We start from the raw sequence: 22,590 nt of genomic DNA on the forward strand, positions 1-22,590 counted from the left end.
ATAAAATTATACTGCTAGTCACTATCATAGATAATACCCTCTAAAGCTCTTTTAAATGATCTTTTCTCAGCTGACATGTAATTTTTTCCCTTCTTTTATTACTACAGGGTCCTTCAATATTTTGCTGGCAATCTGAGGATTCCTGTTTCTTTCTTCAATGTTTTTCCTACATCAAGGGGATAATCCATCTGGTCATGAAGTGGATGAGGTTTTCGTCAAAAAAACGCTAATGCCATTTTTAATTGGTCAAAAGGGGCTGCTGAAACAAGGCACTTCTTATCTCCCTTCCTGCCTCCAAAGAAAGTGAACATGTTAAGAAACTTTTCATGTTTCCATAGTAATTTTTGTTTCTATGAAGTGTTGAATCTCCACCAAGTCTAGATTCCAAGCATGCAATTTATTAGGGCACTCAGAGATCTCTAAAACTCAAAGGGATTATAGTCGATTTTGACATAAGTCTCACAGTATTCAATTCAAAGCACTTTCTCACATTATTTCTGTATTCTTAAACAAAGTGTGATGGCACTGTATATTAAATGAGTAGTTCTTCTTACTTTGGAATTTGTGTTTTCTTATCAGTGTTGGAAGTAGAGTTATCAATCCAGCACTAGAAACAGCCGAAACCACTACCCACCATGTAGAACAATCAAACTCTGTAACAATGTCAATTTGCCACTGAGTAAAAGCTCATTTTCCAACTTCACCCAGTCAGAATAAAATTTGCTTTGTATTCATTGTTAGATTTTGATCTAAATTTGGAGAAGGATTTAAAACAAAATATAGACAAGGCTAAAAAAGTTTCACTTTCAATTATGTTTCATCCTAATATTCAAGGTTTAGGGGTATGTACCCTCTGGCAAACATAGAGCCAGATTCTCTTGTTCAATTTGGCCCCTTTGCACTGCTGTAATGTCACAGGGCTGCCATGTCTCCCCAGCTCCCCTGGGGAAGGCACCAGCTGATATAACCAGCTCATAAAACACCATCCCCAGCACAGCAGCAGGCAGGAGCACTACTGCACTCCAGATATATTCTGCTGCCAAGCAGCCCCTAGGCTGCTCTAAAGTGCGCTAGGCCTAGTGTTCCACCAGCCCCAGAACTGGCAAGCCACAAGCTGTTCCCCTGTCCCACTCCATTGCACCCAGCAGCTATTGGATACTACAAAGAATTTGGCTGGCAATCTATTTCACAAAGCTGAGTTCGTGGGGACAATTGCAGGTTTTCTGCATTCCTTATAACCGTGTTAATAAAAAAAATGTAGCAAACTTTCCAAGAAAGCGGGCATGCTATGCATTACAAAGTGCAGAAGCAGCATTAACATTTAACACATAGTGGACATAACTAGATTGTCAGTAACTGCTTAGTGTTCTGTACAGAGTCTAACATTAGTTGTAGGTCCAATATTCAAAGCTGACTTTTTCAGTTGAAAAATACCTGGGTAGGGGAAAATCCTCTCAAAATTGATAGTAGTTCTTTCCTGTTGCTTTGAGATACAACAGACAAGATCAAATGTTGTGTGCCTATCCAGTGTGTAACTTACATTGTGGGAAGCAATGAGATACAATCTCTAAAACAGCATGGTCCTAAATCACTTTGTTTATAAGAAAAGAACTAGAAACAGGCCTGGAATTGGTTCAGATGCCAAAGGAGAGCCTGGGAGAAGGAGGGTGATCAACACTTATCCCCACCTACAGTAGAAGGCAAACCACTTCATACTGAACATACTATAACTTGAATATTGCTAATTCATGGTTATCACAAGTCTCACAATATTTAGTGTCCTTTTCTTAAAGCAATATCTTCTGGAATCCTGTATTTGGCAAGAATCTTACTAAAAAATAATAATAATAAAAGGAAAGCTGTTTCTAGCCCCAGTGGTGGCAGAAAATATGCCTTGAGTGTACCCTCACCCCCGGCCCCTCCCCTGCTGTTCCCCCTCCCCCGCAGCCTCAGCTCGCCCCGGCGCAATGCTCTGGGCAGCCGGGCAGCACAGCTGCAGAGCCCGGCCTGACCCGGTGCTGTGCTGCGCTGTGGCATGGCTGGCTCCAGCCGGGGAGCGCGGCTGTAGCGCCGCCAGCCACCAGTGCTCCAGGCAGCGCGGTAAGGGGGCAGGGAGTGGGGGGGTTGGATAGAGGGCAAGGGGCGGAGATGTGGATAGGTGTCGAGGCGGTCAGAGGGCAGGGAATGGGGGCGGTTTGAATGGGTGTAGGGGTCCCGGGGGGCAGTCAGGAAGGAGGGGGGGAGATTGGATGGGGTGGTGGGGACGGGGGCAGTCAGGGGTGAGGTTTCCGGGGGCGGTCAGGGGACAGGGAGTGGGGGAGGGTGGATGGGGCTGGGGTCCCGGGGGGAGGGGGGGCATCAGGGAACAGGGGGAGTTGGATGGGGTAGGAGTCCGGGGGGGGCGTCAGGGGGCGAGAAGCGGGGTGGAGGGGGAAGACAGGAGGTAAGGGCCGGGACACGCTTGGCTGTTTGGGGAGGCATAGCCTCCCTTAACCGGCACTCCATGCAATTTCTGAAACCCGATGCGGCCCTCAGGCCAAAAAGTTTGCCCGCCCCTCCCCTAAAGGCTCAAAAACCAAAAGGCAAAGAAAAAAACCACTAACGTGATTTTTGCAAATTTTGGGTTGGCAACACTGGCTCACCCTCAAGCGTGTAATATATAAGGGAAGATATGGGCACAGGATCAGTAAATATCATATAAAAATCAGCCAGAGAAAGAAAACTGCACCAACTCACTGAATTTATGTGGAGCATGATTTCATTCCCTCAGTTATCATGCAGGGTAACAGAAGTCCAACTAAAGAATCCACCACATCAACATCTAAACAGAAGAGCTTTCTGCCCCTCTCAGGCTGTACTGAAGCTCTTTATTCCTACTCCTGAGCATTGCAGAGCTCTTCTTAGTGCCTGAGGCTGAGCATGAACTCCCAGGACTTTTTTCCTGGAGGCCCTTCTTCCTAGAAGACTTCCCCACAAGCTCCCCTCCCCAGGGACTCTGGAAGCTTCTCCCAGTGACTCCTGGCTTCTTACAGCCCTATCTCAGAACCTTCCTGTAAACGGGCTACTCACCGCCGCGGCGCCTCCTGCTGGTTTTTCCGGGGAATTAGCTCTTTTTCAGCCCGGAGCGCCCTCTGCTGGTCGGTGGTCCGCCTGTTTTCCTCTCGGCCCCGGGTCCCTCCCAGGATCCCGGTGCCCCTTTAACTGGGTTTCCCCCTCCCCGGGGAACCCCCACCCTGCTTTCCCCGCTTCGCCTCAGAATGGCTACTGCCCAGTCGTGCTCTAGCCCCAGCTCCTGGGACAGACTGCAGTATCTGCCTTCTCATCACAGGCAAAGGGGTTTGGACCTGGTGCTCTTCCTACCCCTGGGTCGCCCCTTGCAACCCCCAGTACCTGTGGCCTACCGCTAGGCTGCAGCCTGGGGTTTTTCTGGCTCGAGCTCCCCAGCTCCCTAGCCTGTTCCCAGCCCTGCTTCACCCAGGTACTTTAGCTCTGCTCATAAGCAGCCAGGCCCATCCCTCTCTGAAGGCAGAGGGAGACTGTCTGGGCTCTGGCCTCCCTGCCCTCTTATAAGCCCCAGGGCTTCAGTTTGGGGCGTGGCCTCAGCTGCAGCCACTTCCTTACTCAGCCCAGCTTCCAGAGCCACCCCTCTCAAGCCCTGGCAGGCAGCTTTTCAAGCCCCTCTGGGCAGGAGCAGGGTCCACCCTGCTACACTTCCACAGTAGCTTAATCTGTTCCCCGTGGTTCTCTCCAGCTTGCCTACGCAGAGAGAGGGGTCTCCCCTTTCACTGAGTTCTCTTCCCTCTCTATGTCCTTCTTCCAGATCAGGGGTAGGCAAACTACGGCCTGGGGGACGCATCAGGCCCTTCTGAAATTTTTATCCAGCCCTCGAGCTCCTGCCGGGGAGCTTGCCCCGCTCCACATGTACCCTGGCTCCGTGCAGCTCCTGGAAGCAGCGGCATGTCGCCCCGCCAGCTCCTACCTGTAGGGGCTGGCAAGGGGCTCCGCACGCTGCCTATGCCCCAAGCGCCACCCACACAATTCCCATTTGCCAGGAACCACGACCAATGGGAGCTGCAGGGGTGGCGCCTGCGGACAGGGCAGCCTGCAGAGCTGCCTGGCTGCACCTCCGAGTAGAAGCCAGAGAGGGGGACATGCCGCTGCTTCTGGGAGCTGCTTGAGGTAAGTGCTACCTGGAGCCTGCACCCCCAACCCCCTGCCCCAGACCTGGCTCCCACTCCTGCCCTCCAAACCCTTGGTCCCAGCTCAGAGCACCCTCCTGCACTGCAAACCCTGATCCTCAGCCCCACCCCACAGCCCACACACACCCCAACCCCCTGCCTCAGCCCAGAGCCCCTTCCCGCACACTGAACTCCTAATTTCTGGACCCACCACAGAGCCCGCACCCCCAGCTGGAGCCCTCACCCCCTCCCACACCCCAACCCCCAATTTCATGAGCATTCATGGCACACCATACAATTTCCAGACCCAGATGTGGCCCTCGGGACAAAAAGTTTGCCCACTCCTGTTCCAGACCCTTCCACAGCTGGGATCATTAATTGTAATTGAACCCAGCTCAGGATCAACTGAAAGGGCCAGCCAGCCTCTGACAATTACTAGAACAATAAAGTATCAAAGGTCAATATTTGCAGAGGGAAGAGGAACAAATTAAATTAAAATAAAACAATAAAAAAGAAGAAAATGAACAAGAGCTAAAGTGACCAGCAAAGTAAACAGGCAAGATTAAAAGAACTACGCACAAAAATATAGTCTAGGAAAACAATACAGTCAGGAAGTGATCATATAAAGTTATACAGAAAAAGAAACCCTAAAATGACATGTACTGTCATCACCCACCACTGTACTTATTTGTTATATTCATTCTCCCACTCTATTTTTGTCCATTTCATTAAAAGGTCTTTGAGGCAGGGCTTGTGTTTTTCTTTATGCTAGAAACACAGCGCACAAGGCACTGCACAGATTCTGGCCAGAGCTATAGAACTCCACCACAATATAGATACTACAAGTTGTCTGAGATTTCTAAACCAACACCCACGTGGTATGCTTTTTATTTGCCTGAAGGTTAGAAGCACTGCTCAGAATGCATGTATGTACTTTGTTCACTGAACTTCTGGCTATAACAAAATGAAGCTCTTCCAGAAAGAGTATATTCACCTCTGTGTCTGTACTGCAGCTAGCACAAGATCCTGATCCTGACAGCCCATACAACAGCCACTACAGTTTCAAAAAAATGTGTCTCATCTTTTACTACTACTTTGGCTATGAACAGCACCTTTTATCTAGGGTCTAAGAAGTGCTTCCAAATACGCTCTCTGGGTTACGCAAACCCAACTTATGCAAACCCGCACTTATGGAAAAAGTTCTGTAAACTTTTTTTTTTTTTTGCATGTAATTGACGGGTATGCGCCCCAATTTACGCAAAATTTGACTTACGCAAGGTGTTCCGGAATGGAACGCTTGCATAAGTTGGGAAGCATCTTTATTATATAAGCCTAACACCACCTCTGAGCTACGTTAGCGACTGCATTATAATTATCCATTTTATAGACCAGTTATGTGAGGCACAGAGGGTTTAAATAACTTGCCCAAAGACATGCCATGGCTAAGTAGCAGAGACAGGAAACCTGACTCCTAGTATCTTGCTGCAATCAGTAGACAGCACTGCCTAACAGTCCTCTAACAAAGAAGAAAAAATAATTAAAGAAAGGGTTGATTAAAGTAAGGAATATTCCTTTTAAACTAAATATGGTTAAAAATAAAACTACCAGGAAAGGGGAAGAGCAGTTGACTAGCACGAGTGCTTTACACTGTCATAAAGGAGACAATTTTGATGCCAGACCTTGGTGGCTTGTTTTCCAACCATGTGATAGGGGAGGGCCTACACAGCAAATTAATAAAATGACTAACTCGTACTGACTAGTCACATACCTAATGCAGGTCCCCAAATACACAAAAGGAAGTAATAGGTAATTTGCAGTGGAATTCCTCACGTTCCTATTAAGCCACATTAAAAAAAGACATATAATTAAATATACTTCATGTGTTGCATGACCTCAGTAGAAAATACCTCATCTTTAGCATTATAAAACCACATTTGCTTGAGGGAGACACTGGGTGATCATGTTTTCAACCACAACACTGGTTGAAAAGGGACCCTGGAGGCACCAGTCAGCACAGTCGACTGGGCCCTTAAAAATGTGGTCGGTGGTGCTGCCGGGCTAAGGCAGGCTAGTCCTACCTGTTCTGGCTCCATGCTGCGGCCCGGAAGCGGCCAGCAGGTCTGGCTTCTAGGCGGGGAGGGTCACGGGGCACCATGTGCTGCTCCCACCTCGAGCACCGGTCCACACTCCCATTGGCCGAGAACCAGCCAATGGGAGTTGGGGGGTGGGCAGTGGCTGCAGGTGAGAACAGCACGTGGAGCTTCCTGGCCCCCCACCTAGGACCCAGACATGCAGCTGGCCACTTCCGAGGCGCAGCACGGTGCCAGGACAGGCAGGGAGCCTGCCTTAGCCCCCCCACTGCGCCACTGACCGAGAGCCGCCTAAGGTAAGCCCATGCCCCAACCTCCTGCCCCAGCTCGGACCTCCCCCAAACCCGGAGCCCCTTCCTGCATCCCAAACTCCTCATCCCTGCCCCCCCCCGCCGAGCCCACATCTCCAGCCCAGAGCCCTCATCCCCCTGCACTCCAATCCCCTGCCCCAGCCCAGGGTCCCAGCCCACACCCTGACCCCCTCATCCCCAGCCCCACCCCAGAGTCCTCACACCCTCCTGCACTGCAACCCCCTTCCTCAACCCACAGCGTCCCCCTGCACTCCGAATCCCTCGGCCCCACCCCCCATCCTGAAGTCCCCTCCTGCATCCCAAACCCTCCATCACCAGCCCCACCCCAGAGCCCGCATTCCCAGACCAGAGCCTGTAGCCCCTCCCACAGCCCAACCCCCTGCCTCAACCCGCAGCCCCCTCCCGCACTCCGAATCCCTCGACCCCAACCCCTAGCCTGGCGCCCCCTCCTACACCCCAAACCCTCATCTCTGGCCCCACCCCAGAGCCTGCACCCCCAGCCCTCATCTCTGGCCCCACCCCAGAGCCTGCACCCCCAGCTGGAGCCCTCACCCCCTCCCGCATCCCAACTCCCTGCCCCAGCCTGGAGCCCACTCCCACACCCTGAACCCCTTATTTCTGGCCCCACCCCGGAGCCTGCACCTCCAGTTAGAGCCCTCACCCTCTCCTGCACCCCAACCCCCAGCCCAGTGAAAGTGAGTGAGGATGGGGGACATCAAGCCACTGAGGGTCAGGGAATGTAGTGAGCGGGGGGCTAGGGTGTTCAGTTTTGTGTGGTTAGAAAGTTGGCAACCCCAGGAGACACTCCAGCAAAAACAGAGATCTGTTCTTTCTTTCCATTTACTCAAAGGTATAAGTGATAGCCTACAAAGACTTAGAGTCCTCCCACAATAAAACCCAAGAAACGCAAGTTTCTTTTTCATATTAGAAGATGCAAGTTCATTCTGAACTGCATGTTTTTGGTTTAATAACCATCAGTATTTGTCATGTTTGGTTTAATCTAATGAGCATTTAAAATTAGATAATTACCTTTTAAATTATGTTCTAAAAATGCCCTGTAATTGGAATCTGACAACTGAAATAATAAATAAATAAAATAAATGATAGAACAGGCACAAAATTAAAGCTAGATACCATACATTATTAAGAATTCTTTAGGGTCTAATCCTGCAATTCCTCAATGAGGAATAATAAATCTACAGGGCCCAATCCGACAATTGCTCAAATCAATAGATTGTGGGACCCAGACTAAAATGTTTGGTCCCTCCATAGTGCTGCGAAACAGGCATATGTTTTGTCCACTACTGTACCCAAAGGGAAGAGTCTAACTGCTTGCAAGAACCCCCAAACAATACACTGAAACAGGTCAGCCACCTTCCCAGAGCCAGAGGAGGAGGAAACAGAAGAAGGTTTTGCCACTAAAGCCCCAATTCTGCAACTTGGTCTGTGCAGGGGCTCTTTCACCTATATGAAAGTCTACTGACTTTAGTGGGGCTCTGCACCAATGACAGGCGCTACTGTGCGCTGTTCTAATTGCAGAACTGATGCCTAAAACAGTAACTTTAATCTTGCAATAAAGGTAAGAATGGAGGGGAACAAATTCACCAACTGGAAACAAATAAAATCATCCTAGACAGCCAGAAAAGCTGCCTCTACCTGCCAAGTACAGGAAAAACAATTGAGCAGGGTCAGCCAGCTGGCATCTTTGAGCACCTCCCCCCGCCAGTACAAAGACAACCCTCTGTCTGAACACATGTTGGAGAATAGTACAAGGGAATGCATCACCAAAATTAAGGCAAGGAGATCCTATGGACTGACTTCGGAGTGGAGATAGTTAGATCTAACCTCAGATAATTCACTTCCAAATAGTTAAGCAGAATCCCTCACGTTCTGCCCTCAAAAGTACCCTCTTTTTTTAAACATAATGATAAAAAGAATTGCACAAAGGAGATTTAACTATTTTAATTTATTTCATACTAAAGATTTTGTTTAAGTAACTCAAAAAGGACACTTTCAGAAATACCTTGGTTCACTGGCCATTAGGGAAAATGGTCTGCTCTCCCTTTTACATTGTTACTCAATGAAAGTAAAACACATGTTCCAAGTTCCAACCTAAACCAAAATCATTTAAGATAGCCAACACACCACAATAGAGAATGTTGCAATCATTCAAAGCTCTGATTGAATTTTAAGACATTTTTAGAACTGATTGTACAATTGTGTCCAATACTTCACAGAGCCTCTCCCTGTCAGTTATAGAGATAACTCAGAAAAATCTGTGAAACCTTCCACCTCCTGCTAATTTTCATGCTTTCCATGTTTATCTTTTCCAATTTCCTGAGCAATATTTTATCTCAATAGCAAGGTCACCTTCTTCACTGACTCAGCACAAAATTATCCTTGTGTTTCTTAACAGATCAACTGTGCACATACCTCCTCAAAATTAATTTTCTGTTATGTACACCACAGGGAATTCTTTTTAAATTAGACACTTATGACAGAGCACTGAATCTTAAGGGACAGACTGTGTCTGTCCTAAGTGAGTTCATAAGGAGAGAAGGGAGGTAGGGGGTGGCGGGGGGGGGCGGAAATGGATATAGGCACCTCACTCAATCTTTTGCTTGAGGGTTCTCAAGATTACCTAAATTCAGTGCTGCCAATATTAACACTAGTCTTCTGAAAGAAAGCAGGGAGAGCCAGGTCACAGCCACGGCACTGTCCAGAAGAGCTAGCTCCATGGGGGTAAGCTGCACCCATTAAATTGGCAGCGAGGATGCCAAGCAACCCGTTGCACCCAGAGGCATTATGTCTGATTTAGGCACAATGTTTCTGGAAGCTCTCTCATCAGAGACATATACCTCCACACCCCACAGGAAGGGGCTTGGTCATACAATCCAGTCAAACACAATCCAGTGACAATGCTTAGAGCTATAGAAAGCCACACTGGTTGAAAAATGGTTGAAATTTAAGCAAGACACAATTACTGTAGAATGTAATTGGGAAAGATATTATCCAAATCCTGACTGAGGTACTTGCCCAAGGAGACATTCTGAGGTAGGTGGGAACATCTGTGTGCAGTGTCAACAGGAATTAGCCTTATGCTGTCAAGACAAGAGAAAAGACTGCATGTCCATTGAGTGTTGCATCTCAGTGCATCTCATGCGGGCCGGGATAAAGCACAACAACCAATATGATTGCAAGCAGAATCGTTTATTATGTACAATGCATCATATTATATAGGCTTCTCCATATTAGCAAACGTCAGACACACCAACATCACATTGCTGATGATTGGTTCTTTGTCCGATACACACGCTTTTCACACGCATGGCCCTTTGCTTACTGATTTCCCATTTCCCATGCAACTCATCTGATTATGGACTTGTTTATCACCTTGAAACTAATCCCAGCTAGGCCACCTGGCATCTGTCTCCCACGGGCTAGCTCTCAACTTTCTCATAACAACTTTATCTAACTCCTCTGTTCTTGATGTGCTGCTGCTGTAAGTTTCCACCAAGGCAGCATAGGGATAATGTAACCCCACATCTCCCCCTCTTTTCTTAATAAAAACATTCAATAAATCTCTCCAAACTTCATTGCAAAGGGCGTACAAAACAGGGCAAGCAAATAAAAAACAAAAAACAACTCCCAACGCAATTATTCCCATATGGAGAAGAAAAATAACCCAAGTGGGCCAGCCAAGGCCATTAAGCCAGTCCCACAAAGGATTATAATCACGCGTAAGCTTATACCATATTATCCTGCAATTGCTAAAGCAATGCATACATAAAATACAAATAATCAAATAAATTTATACAACACATACCTTCAAAATTCTTACAACCATATCTTTGCTTTCCAAGACTATTGGTATGCAAATTTTAATAACCATTCCAAAATAAAAGAGTTGGCCAATAAAATTTCTCTCTTACTTAAGAAAATGCATTAAACCTTAGCATATCAATTTTTCTTCTAATGTATCCAAACACTTTGTATTCTAAATTAAATAAAACCAGTATCTGCATTTCAATCTAACTCTTTAGCTTAATTTCAAATCAAACCATCTCATAAAAATATTAAACACAACAATTCTGGCCACAAAACAAACATCACAAAACAAAACATAAAACACCAAACTTAATGTTTACTCTATTAATAAATGCATGGTATATTAAATGCTGTGCAGCTGGCATTAATTTTCTTTAATTATCTAAAAAACAAAAACAAATCTACCCCTACTGGGCAATCAATCATTACTTAAAATATACAAATACTCTTATTACTTTTAGGCAAAACAGGGGAACATTAATACAAATGCTTTTTGGCTTGCTCTTTACTTTTAACTTCTGGTTTTAAACACTAAAAAAAAATATTACCACTTACAATGCCCTTAAAGCCTAATACAATTTTAATTACATAGCACTGTATACATTCTTTAATTAATTTAACAAAATTATTCATAGCCAAACAATAGCAAACTAATTTCTTTGCCTAAATATTTTTTACAAACATTTCAAAGACACCAAAAACTTTTCTCTTTAGCATCTTTACAAAATTCAACTGCTGTTTTCTCCAGCAACTACAAAGTTAAATTTCACTGTGCCTTAAATCACTCCCTTAGTTCTCCAACAACCACTTTTCTCAACTTAAATTACCATTTCAAGTATCCTCCTGAATATTTAAAATCCCCATGCTTGTGCTTAATCACTTCTTCTTTCCACTACACCCTTAAAGGTTTCCAACCAGTTTTCCAATCTCTCTGTCTATTGCCTGCCCGCCTGGGCCCGATCCTTTTTTCCTCTCCAAGTTCTCTGTCTGTTGCCTGCCCGCCTGGGCCCGATCCTTTTTTCTCTGAACCGTTCCCTTTCATGGACACAAACTTATTCCACTATCAATTTAACTAGGAGGGTGCGCTTTTTAACTAGCCCCCACCCTTCTGGTCTCTTCTGTGAACAATTATCTGTACTTTCCCACCGTGGGGGCTACATTCTCATGGATATAACTTTAATTACAACATCTGCTTTCTGCCTATCTTATTTAATATTGGCTACATCTAGTATCAAACAGCCTTGCAACTGCCACTAGTCAGCACATAACACAAGAAATTACAAAAATCAGGTAAGGCTAACAAAAGCACTTTACATAAAGGTACTTTGGGTCACACAGGCCCAAAGCCATCACCCGAGTTACCTAGATTTATGCCTAGTAACACCAACTCCTCCCCCCTTTGAGAATACTCAACAAACTTTTGGCTGAGTTTTCTCAAACTTTGAGGACAAAAAACAATTAAACTCTAGGAAGCTGGGGTTAGTAATGAGGGGGTAATTAGTTCCACATTCATCCTCCCCAAGGACCCGGCAGGATTCGGTATGTGAGAGCCCTCACCCCCCAACCGGTCCACATGCTGGGGAGGAGCACTGCGAATATACACACTTCCACCCAGACAATGTCCAAGTATGTCTTTACAACCCCAGATCAGATGGTACTCCTAATATATCTGTAAGGGCAGTGGGCCATCCTGGTGCTTAAAATCACTCCGAATGGCCATCCGCTGGTCATTCAGGATTTCAAACGTACTAGCTCCCACTGCAATGCTTTCTCAGCCTCAGTAATAGCCCATACCATCTCTGCCAGTAGCCTTTGGATCCTAAAACCAATGGCGAAAATGATATGTAACTCACCAACTCCAGCCTGTACTTAAATTAGCGAAGCTCCAACAATAGGAAACTAAATAAGGGCAATATCATTTACAATCCAATTAGGGAGGGCAATACATGCTAAAAAAAAAATTTCTCCAGAACACAGGGCGCAGCCTGTAAAATAAACCCCAAAATCCAATTAATACCACATTTCTCAGCAGGAGTCCCAAATTTCTTCCTGCCAGTGTACAATTCTTTGTTTCTTCACCAGGATCAGTTCTCAATGTCCTTTTAGTCAGGAATTTCTGGACTTTGGCAATGTCAGTGATGTGAGTGTTTTTTCTTCTTTTCCACCACCGTCGTGGTTCAGCTTCTACGGAGAAGATTACCAGGACATCATCCTGTAGTGGTTTTGCTTCTTTCAAAAAAAAAAAATCCAACAACACAATGGGGGCTGCAGCGGACAAGGGAGAGGTTAGCCAGCACGTCACCTTGTCCTTTTTTCCTGCTGTTTAGAAGCACAATGGAGCTAAAAAAAAAAAAATAGGCCAATCATCAGTAGCAGAATTCTCCTGATGTGAAGGGGTCTTTTTGCAGTAAAAATCATGGGTCCAAGCAGTCAGTCTTCTGGTTCCAAGGAGTGGGAGGGCTGCTAGGGTCTTTGGGCAGCTCTTCCATACCTGTAAAAAGAGACAGCTAACACATTCCGTTAGTGCCTGATAGGGTTTTTCAGCTCTCACAGCTTTTTGGGCCCAGTCAAGCCCCCCTTTGTCTTGGCTGTCCGCCAAGTCTTAGCTGTGAGCCGTGTGTCCTTGACCGGGGCCAGAAAGATTTCTTCGGTTAACTCATTCTGTTCTTTTTCCTTCCCTGCTTGGCTTCTTTTAATCTGTGAATCCTGTGTCAGAACACCCAGCTGTTGCAGCTCATACCGGAGAAGCATAACGGTTTTCCCGGCATTGTCCCAGGCTCAGACCAGCCAGCATAGGACGCCTTCTCCAGGTTCCTGCCAAAACAACTTACTTGCTTGTAGGTCCGAACGACCTCCGGGGCCACGGCACGAGCCTCTGCCTGTGCCGTGCACTCCAACGTCTTCCCGTCCAGGGCTCGCTTCCAGCGGAGCACCTCCTCGTCCTGGGCCCGAAGGGCGGTTAGGAGGAGCCTCCCCAGCTCGGAGCCTAGCCGCTCCCAGACAGTTTTATCAAAGATTGTACTCGGCTTAACGAAAAGTCCCCTTCTCTGTCCCCACCGCAGCAGGCGGGACAACGTATCAGAGGGGAGCTTTTCTCCCTGCCGTTCCGTGATGCGTATCAAATATTCATGCACCGTTTTTTCTTCCGCTGATGCAGCGGTACTCATAATTCACTAGCCGCTCACCTTTGAGCTCAAATGCGTCTCCCTTCCGGACGCCCAGGAGCTGGCTCTTCCCCAGTACCTCCTGCCGCGGCTGTTCTCCCGCCTGTTCAGGACAACGACTCAATCCGATTCGAATCACGTCGGGGTCACCATGTGTTGCATCTCAGTGCATCTCATGCGGGCCAGGATAAAGCACAACAACCAATATGATTGCAAGCAGAATCGTTTATTATGTACAATGCATCATATTATATAGGCTTCTCCATATTAGCAAACGTCAGACACACCAACATCACATTGCTGCTGATTGGTTCTTTGTCCGATACACACGCTTTTCACACGCATGGCCCTTTGCTTACACGCTTTTCACACGCATGGCCATTTCCCATGCAACTCATCTGATTATGGACTTGTTTATCACCTTGAAACTAATCCCAGCTAGGCCACCTGGCATCTGTCTCCCACGGGCTAGCTCTCAGCTTTCTCATAACAACTTTATCTAACTCCTCTGTTTTTGATGTGCTGCTGCTGTAAGTTTCCACCAAGGCAGCATAGGGATAATGTAACCCCACAATTGAGAATATTTTCTTTATTTTCAAATATTCTGATAGTATTTGCCAATTCTTTAAAATGGGAAATAAGAACCAAAATACACACTCAAAAGAATGAAATTTCCTTCTCCCAATTTTCCCTCCATACAGGTAGCAATAAATGCAACAAGAACCAGCTTTATAAAGTTGGTGTAAAGTGTAATTCAAGCATGTGAAAATGGTACCTTTGTACACAAAAGATCTATCTCCCTTTGACTTATCCTGAAATATTTTTTTATTTCTTACTTAGGAAAGTTCCCAAATGACATATATGGGTCTTGAGTAAAGACTGAATTAAAACTTAAGGAAGGATCTCTGGATTTGGTCCCATATATATTCAGAGTCTTAATTTTATTTTAGAAACAAAAATAATATTTACTTTTTCTTCCTCTAAACCAGGGGTGGGCAAACTTTTTGGTCTGAGGGCCGCATCTGGGTATGGAAATTGTATGGCGGGCCATGAATGAGCAGTGGGGGAGGGGAACTCTATGGGGTATAGCGGGGGTGGGGCTCTATAAGGGATGTTACCAAGGTGGGGGGAGGGAGGGATCATGTGGTGTGGCACTGAGTGGGGGGCTCTACAGGGGCGGTACGGGGGACTCCTCAGGGCTCTGCCAGCAGTGACACCAAGGCGGCCATACCAGGCACCGCCACGGATGGAGGCATCCTAGCTGGGACGGGTGTGGCCCCTGAGTGGCTTCAAGGCTCTCAAGCTTGGGGCCGTATTGGGTGCACTGCCGCGTGGGGATGGAGGGGGAAGGAGGGTTGCCACGTGGGGGCAGGGTTCCAATCCCAGAAACCGCACAGTGAAGTCGCACCTGTGCAGTGTGGCGCTGCGTTCCGGAAGATGGTGCTCATTAAGAGAACTGCGAGTCAGGGGCTGGGGCGCGCCGGGCGGAGTGGGGCAAGCCCCCGACCCCACTCCCCATTGGGAGCACCAGGTGGGCGGAGTGGGCCAAGACCCAATCTTGCTTCCCGGTGGGAGCTCAAGGGCCGGATAAAAACGTCTGACAGTCCGGAAGCAGTCTGTGTGCTGCAGTTTGTCCACCTCTGCTCTAAACTGATTTTTTTATGGGGTTTCATGTATATTATTTACACATAGGGGGTGTATAGAGCCAACAGCTACACAACAATGAGATGAAACCTATTCTGACTGGAATATAAAAGACAATTGTTAATCCGACCAAACGCCATCAGAACTAAACAGGCACTATTGACCTGGAGACATACAGGAAGGTGAAACATGACTTGGGAAATGCCTCAAGATTGAAGGACTTATGGCCTTTACTATAAACCAAGGTGCAGGACCCCCAGCACCAATGGGGACTGATTAATAGGAAAAATGAAGCATTTGGGGCACACAAAACATGGTCTCCATGTGAAGGAGACAAGGAGCTTGCATTCTGTTCTCTTTCTGCTGGTAGAGGATAGCACAGAACAGAAAGTAAGGCTGCTCCTACCACTAATTTTCAGTAGAAATTCCTTTGATTTAGAAAGAATGTGTGACGGGTTGGATCACAGAAACCCCCTTGGGAGCTGGCACTGGATGTGCCAAGACTACTTCTACCCCTGCCTTCCCTGCCAGCTTTGGACTCCAGCACCCTGTCTTGCTGAGCCAGACACTCCCGTCTGCTCTAACACAGACCCAGGGACTGAATTACTTGCCCCACAGCTGCAGGTTTACCTGACAGCAGCTAACAGAAGCGTTCCTGTCTTTAACACTCGGATGCCCAACTCCCAGTGGGGTCTAAACCCAAATAAATCCGGTTTACCCTGTATAAAGCTTATGCAGGGTAAACGCATAAAATTGTTCGCCCTCTATAACACTGACAGAGAGGTATGCACAGTTGTTTGCTCCCCCAGGTATTAATACATACCCTGAATTAATTAATAAGTAAAAAATAATTTTATTAAATAGAGAAAGTAGGATTTAAGTGGTTCCAAGTAGTAACAGACAGAACAAAGTAAGTCACCAAGCAAAATAAAATAAAATGCACAAATCTATGTCTAATCAAACTGAATACAGATAATCTCACCCTCAGGAGATGCTTCAGTAAGTTTTTTCCTCAGACTGGACACCTTCCAGACCTGGGCACAATTCTTTTCCCTGGTACAGCTCTTGTTCCAGCTCAGGTGGTAGCTAGGGGATTCTTCATGATGGCTTCTCTCCTCCCTTTGTTCTGTTCTACCCCTTTATATATCTTTTGCATAAGGCGGGAATCCTTTGTCTCTCTCTGGGTTTCCACTCCCCCTCACTGGAAAAGCACCAGGTTAAAGATGGATTCCAGTTCATGTGACATGATCACAAGTCACTGAAAGACCCCAAGCCTTCATTCCCTGCAGCCTGACTCACAGGAAGGCTTGCTTGCAAACAGAGCCATCCAGTCAATTGTCCTGGTTGATGGGAGCCATTAAGATTCCAAACCACCATTAATGGCCCACACTTTGCATAATTACAATAGGCCCTCAGAGTTATATTTCATATTTCTAGTTTCAGATACAAGATACATGGAACTGGCTCTGAGAGGCCTCTGAATTCCCAAGTAGGAGGCAACATATCGTATATGCTCCACTCAGCCTTCCATCTATTTTTACCTGTATTTGCACCATTCTGTGTCCTATCGGTAAGAGGAACTTTGGTCCCCATCCCCTTCGTTTCTGGACTAGGGAAAATCCTAGGAATAACAGAAACTCAGAAGACTGAGTAAAAGAGGGAACCTATGATACATGAATCGATTCAGTGTGGCCACGGTAGCTGATCACTCTGAACTGAGTCAGACATATGTGCATATACATTACACATACATCTAACTAGGGATGCTAGCCTCTCATGAACGCCAGAAAAGGTGGTGTGGAAAAAAAGTCAAGAGCTATAAAGATAAAGGAAACGAATGAAGCAAGTACAGGTAAAATGAAGAAAGGGGAAAAGGCTACCGAAGAGTTAGTGTGTGCGCGCACATGATATAGATAACACCCACAACTATGGTGAAGTTTCAATCCAACAGAGATTTTGCTTTTGGGAATACCTGGCTGAGAAAAGGTTAAGAAGCACTGATGGAAGGATCTTTCCAGATAACATACTTCAAGTGGCATTCAAGAGCTGCTGCCATGTCTTCAAGAAAAAATTCACATCATCACAGATCTGGTCAAGCTCCCTCTGCTGGTCACTCGCCAGACTGCTCTGAGGGGGATCCAAACACTGACTCCCAAGTGCCCTTGGCTTTCTGGGGCTGAGCATAGTTAGGCCCTGGTCCTGGTTTTGGGCTTCTGAGCACACACTCCACATGTACCCCTCATGTCTGACACTCTCTTGGCAGTGGGGACCTCCCCAGCCCTTGATTCAATTGCCTAGGCCCTAAAACATGTGCCAGCTCACCCAACCCTCCCCAGCTACTCTTGTACTTTCCCCAAAATCCCACCAAAGAGGAAAGACTTCTGGTTTACACAGTTTAACTCTTCAGAGGCACATGAGAGTGAAAGCGCACACTTGTACACACACACACACACACACACACACACACACAATTCTAAAACGCTATTACTCTTTACTTAGTGGCCTGAGAAATAACACCTATATGTGTTTCCCTGCCTCAGTGCCTCACCACTCTGGAGAGTTCTTTGGGCTATGAAATAGCCCTCTGCGGCATCTCATCCTTCCCCTACCACTCATGTTTTTTCTTCAGAATCCTGGAGCCTTTCTAAGTCAGCTAACTTTCTGACTGTGGCATGTCCTACAATTAAACTGGAAACCCACTCCCTAGTGAAAGTATGCTCGTCTCTCTTCTTCTCTCCTGACCAAAGCTTCTTATCCCTACCTCAGTAAGTCCCTCAAGTTTACATGTCCCCATCAACAACACCTAGTTCCTTTGTTCTGCTGCTGGGAAATTTTCCACTCTCCCCTTTCCCAGCCCACTGCAGAGAAACTTGAGCCTGGTCTACACTAGGCGTTTAAACCGGTTTTAGGAGCGTAAAACCGATTTAACGCCACAACCGTCCACACTAGGAGGCACCTTATATCGATTTTAATGGCTCTTTAAACCGGTTTCTGTACTCCTCCCTAACGAGAGGAGTAACGCTAGTATCGGTATTAACATATCGGATTAGGGTTAGTGTGGACGCTGATCGACGGCATTGGCCTCCGGGAGCTATCCCACAGTGCACCAGTGACCGCTCTGGACCGCAATCTGAACTCGGATGCAGTGGTCAGGTAGACAGGAAAAGCCCCGCGAACTTTTGAATATTTCCTGTTTGCCCAGCGTGGAGCTCCGATCAGCACGGGTGGCGATGCAGTCCGAAATCAAAATTAAAAAAGAGCTCCAGCACGGACCATGCGGATGTGATCGCTGTAAGGGCAGGCAAATCCGTTCTATCAGCGCTCCGTTACAGAAGATGAAATTCAGAATCCTTTTTTAAAAATCTCCAGACAGACGCCATAGCAGGGACTCAGCGCACTGCAGCATGACAAGCGTAACGGAAAGCCAAAGAATCAAATGGACGCTCATGGACTGGAGGACTGAAGCTATCCCACAGTTCCTGCAGCCTCCGAAAAGTATTTGCATTCTTGGCTGAGCTCCAAATGCTTCTAGGGTCAAACACAGTGTCCGCGGTGGGTCAGGGCATAGCTTGGCAATCTACTCACCCCCCACACACACCCCCAGAAGCGAAAGGGAAAACAATCCTCTGACTCTTTTACATGTCACCCTATCTTTACTGAATGCTGCAGATAGACACGATGCTGCAGCCGTCAACACCAACATCATCACTCCCCCCCTGCCATGGGTGGCTGATGGTACAAAAGGACTGGTAACCGTCCTCGTCATCAGCCTATTGGCACATGGGGCAGTAACCATGCTGACTAGCATCCGTCAGGTCGATCAAGGGCGCCTGGCCCTAATTTTTTCTGGTGGTGGATGGTGCAATATGGCTGGTAACCATCGTCATCATAGCAACAGGGGGCTGAGCTCCATCAGCCCCCACCCTTCATGTGTAAAGAAAAGATTCAGTTGCCCCTGGACTAGCAGAGGGATGCTGGGCTTCTCTCCTACACACTGCTTAATGTCCTGTCTGGACTATCATAGCAGCTGGAGGCTGCCTTCCACTCATTTCTCACTAACAAGTCACCATGTCTTATTCCTGCATTCTTTATTACTTCATCACACAAGTGGGGGGACAATGGTATGGTAGCCCAGGAAGGCTGGGGTAAGAACGGAATGAACAGGTGGTGTTGTTACAGGAGCACCCCCTGTGAATAGCATACAGATCATAATTTCTGCAGGATCTGACACAGAGCAGCTGTGCTCTCTGGTTCTATGATACAGTGGTTATCTAGTACACTTGCCTATATTCTAGGCAGGACTGATTCTATTTTTAGATACCAAAAAGGAGGGATTGACTCAGGGAGTCATTCCCAATTTTGGCTTTTGCGCCCCTGGCTAAGAGCAGCCAGGGGCACTTATGACAGCAGCAAATGGTACAAAAGGACTGGTAGCCATGATCATCTTAGTTCCAATTTATGGAAGGGTTTGGATGGTGCAATATGGCTGGTAACCATCTCTGCTGTCATGCAAAAGCAAAAGCATGCTTCTGTGTAGCGCTGCTGAATCGCCTCTGTGAGCGGCATCTAGTACACATACGGTGAGAGTCACAAAAGGCAAAACAAGCTCCATGATTGCCATGCTATGGCATCTGCCAGGGCAATCCAGGGGAAAAAGGCGCGAAATGCTTGTCTGCCGTTGCTTTCCCAGAGGAAGGAGTGACTAACGACATTTACCCAGAACCACCCGCGACAATGATTTTTGCCCCATCAGGCACTGGGATCTCAACCCGGAAGTTCCAAGGGGCGGCGGGGGAGGCTGCGGGAACTATGGGATAGCTAGGGAATAGCTACCCACAGTGCAACACTCCAGAAGCCGACGCTAGCCTCGGACCGCGGACGCACACCACCGAATTAATGTGTTTAGTGTGGCCGCGCGCAATCGATTTTATAAAATCTGTTTTACAAAACCGGTTTATGCAAATTTGGAATAGTCCCGTAGTGTAGACGTACCCTTGGTTGAACTGGTTTCCTTAGGCTTCAGTCAACCCATTGTCTCAAGGCATTTCCACCTGAATAAGAGGTATAACAATCCACCATTTAATCTGATCTAGGAAAGACTTGCTTCAGACTTGTCAGAAATTGGTGGATCAGGGGCCCATCACTTTTTACCATCCGTAAGGGCAAGTGAGGGGGGAAGGGAGCAGAGAGGAGCAAGTGGAGTCTTGAGGGGAAGAGGTGGTGCGAGAGCTGGGCCTCAGGGGATGAGGTGGCGTGGAGGGCAGAGCCATAGTTCAGGTGCCGGTGGCCCTCACATTTTTAGGAGCTTCCGTCACTCCTGTGGTAGATTCCACATCCACATAGAGGTATTCCATGACACGACAATTTTTAGTGTTTGTGATACTGTCAGCAATTGCAATGGAAACAGGTTCCACTAGGAAGCAAGGAAAGAAAGTCAGTATTTTAAAGCTATCAGACGGAACTTGAAATTTTGTTGTTCCTGTGTAAATCTAGAGGAACTTCACTGGCTTCAGTGAGTAACACCAGATTTATTTTGATGCAAACAACAGAATTTGGCCCATCATGGCTTAAAATTATTGGTTATGCTGGGACCTGATTTTCCAACATGCTGAGTGCTACCCCATGGTTCCCATTGACTTCTGGCGGCTGCTCTTCACCTCTGAGTTAAGTCTACCCGTATATTCAGTGGGTATCTAGTGTACACCACAGTGGCTGATAAAAAATTTGCCATCTACCTAAACTAAAATGTGTCTAATAGATATTTTCATACCTTTGAATCATCATCTCACCTTCCCCTCCTCGTGTTAAGACACAGACTGTGGGTCTATCGAAAGAGGTTATATTAGAAGCTCTAACTTCACAAGATGTTGGGAAGATTCACAATGTAAATGTTTATGCTTTTATATTTTTGCCCAGTATGTTTTTCTTGAAAAAAATTAATATTTCTTTTTAAACTATTAAGTCCCAAAGGCTGCAAAGCCCTTACACTATGCAATCTGTTTTCCTTCCAAAATGACAGAACATAACAATAGAACATTAGCTAATTAACCTCATTTCTTTAAAGAAATATGGAACATATAAATTTCAGTATCTGCAGTGCTTTAATATGCATCCAGTTCCAACTGAAACACAAAGACAGTGTTTATTTCTGAGATCTCCATAACCAGAATAATAAAACAGCTGCTGTTCTAACCGCTTTCGGAAAAATATATACATTTTTAAAATTACTTTTTCAGAGACAATGGAAAGCTTGTAAATATAAAATATTGCTACAGTATATTTACAATAAACACATTGCTTTTAAAAGCCATTAGCAACCACACATTTATTTTTGTGTAGACAGAATGCTACATCAAGGATTTCACACATGTAACCGAAGGTCTGACATTTTCACATTAATAAAATATAGCACACTTTCAAATACAATCACAGTTTCACTCCTCCTAGTCTTTGGGAAAATGGCTATGGTTTCATTAGACAATTACTTCTAATTCTCTTCCTGGCTAGATTTTATTTTCAGGGAGGCTCATCTGTTCCTATTTTACTGTTATAAAATTATTAAGTAATGACCTTTGTTCTCTATCAATTTTCTTCTTTGTGTCACAAAAGTGGTTAGTTTCCATGTTTTAGTGCAAATCATACCTCAGTCTACATAGAAAAGTAGAGTAGCTTATTATATCTAAATGAAATAAATGAGGATAGGAAGATAAATCAGCCCAGGGCATGAACAACATGTCATATCATTTGTGTATTTTGCAAAGAAAAAAGGAAACTGAATTCCTAAAGTAAGGTAATTATCAGGAACCTGGCATGGTATCAAAGTTCATTTTCCCTCACATACTTGCTTAGTATTTTGTGCAGCAGTTTACAGTTCACTAAAAGAACTGTAAACTGAATTTTGTCTGTATGATGCATCTATTTAACATTTAACATAATCGAGGCTAGATAGAACACTGAAATGGTTACAAAAACAAGCAATCATTTTTATAAAATTTAGAATCTAGGTTTTCCCCACCTTCATGTACAAAAAAAAGGAATGTTTATCTCAAAAATCTTCAATTCATATCCCAAGGTTGGTAAAAGAGGTCTTTGCAATGTTGTATAAATAAAATATATTTGAATCTTCATGTACAATGGGACAGGATGATATGAGAAAACAAAAAAATAAAAGCATTTAAATGTTTATGAAGAATAGAGGACTGGCAAAATACCTCAAACTGTGCTTATTTACCAACAATGCTAGATGAGAGCATTCTGAACGTCACAGCATCAGTACCCATTTAAGGAACACGTATACAGTATTAAAAGTGCCAAATTTATCATAGCTATGGTCATACGTCATTTCATAATTATGACTATTATCACAAATCAAAAG

General features: G+C 45.8%; 1 protein-coding gene across 10 annotated transcripts in view; it reads right to left on the bottom strand.

Moving 5' to 3' along the window:
• Positions 1-22,590, bottom strand: part of APBA2 (amyloid beta precursor protein binding family A member 2) — a 228,795-nt gene that overhangs the window by 119,983 nt on the left and 86,222 nt on the right. For 2 of the 10 annotated variants that reach the window (XM_044980042.1, XM_044980033.1), the window contains exon 1: positions 2,737-3,003. The exons of 7 other annotated variants lie outside the window; for them this stretch is intronic. The gene's annotated coding sequence lies outside the window, so the exon portion shown is untranslated. Of the gene's footprint in view, positions 1-2,736; positions 3,004-3,069; positions 3,255-22,590 lie in introns of those variants that run through there. One more of the 10 variants, XM_044980037.1, reaches the window with a different exon arrangement.

Source organism: Mauremys mutica, chromosome 11 (assembly GCF_020497125.1).
Source record: "Mauremys mutica isolate MM-2020 ecotype Southern chromosome 11, ASM2049712v1, whole genome shotgun sequence".
In the NCBI taxonomy this organism is placed as follows: domain Eukaryota; kingdom Metazoa; phylum Chordata; order Testudines; family Geoemydidae; genus Mauremys; species Mauremys mutica.